Source organism: Carlito syrichta, unplaced genomic scaffold (assembly GCF_000164805.1).
Source record: "Carlito syrichta isolate Samal-C Ts95f unplaced genomic scaffold, Tarsius_syrichta-2.0.1 Scaffold307091, whole genome shotgun sequence".
Taxonomy (NCBI): domain Eukaryota; kingdom Metazoa; phylum Chordata; class Mammalia; order Primates; family Tarsiidae; genus Carlito; species Carlito syrichta.
The window spans coordinates 10,953-11,743 of record NW_007251187.1 but is presented as its reverse complement, the minus strand read 5'-3'; positions in this window follow the sequence as shown (position 1 = coordinate 11,743).

Genomic DNA, 791 nt, shown 5'->3' with positions numbered 1-791 from the left:
CCCTGCTGCTCCTGGCCCCGCTGGGCTGGCTGCTCCTGGCGGAAGCGAAGGACGAAGCCGCGCCGGAGGGTGAGGGCGCGGCGGGCGCGGGCTGGGCCGGGGGCTGCCTCTGTAGGGGCCGCTCTGGATGGGAGGCCTGGGCTGGGGGGCCAGGCCGGGTTCTGGCCACTTGTTCGTTTACTGACTGTTGACTTGGACAAATCCCTTCCCCTCTTGGCGCGGCAGTTCCCACACTCGCGCCTTGGGGAGGAAAGGGTGACAGCTGGAGTCCTGTTCAGCACGGAGAGACTCAGATCATGAGTACTCATGATAATAACCCACAGTGGCTACTATTTGTGCAGTACTTAGCTGTGGGCCGGCACCAAGTGGTGCCTTCTCGTACCCCCATTTCCCAGCTGGGCAAACTGAGGCTCCAGAAGTGCCTGTGGGCCTTGAAACCAGAATTCGCCACTTCCCAGGTGGCCCTGGCCCAGCGCAGAGCCACTAAGCTTCACAACCCTGGGGGTGAGGGACCTTGGGGCTGGGGGCAGAGGGCGTGGCTCACAGTTGTGGAGCAGTGTGCACTTTCACCCATGTCCTCTGTGGTTCTCAGTCCCCTGCCACATTCCAGTTCGAACAGAAGAAACTGAAGTGTAGTGACTGCCCAGGGTCGTCTAGCCGTGGGGTGGTTTGTCTGAGGTCAGCTGGACTCCCTGTCTAGTGCTCCTTCTACTATCTCAAGGAAGACTGGATTTCAGAGTGTGCTCCAGGCCTCACATTTGTAATCCCAGCACTTTGGAAGCAGGAGGATT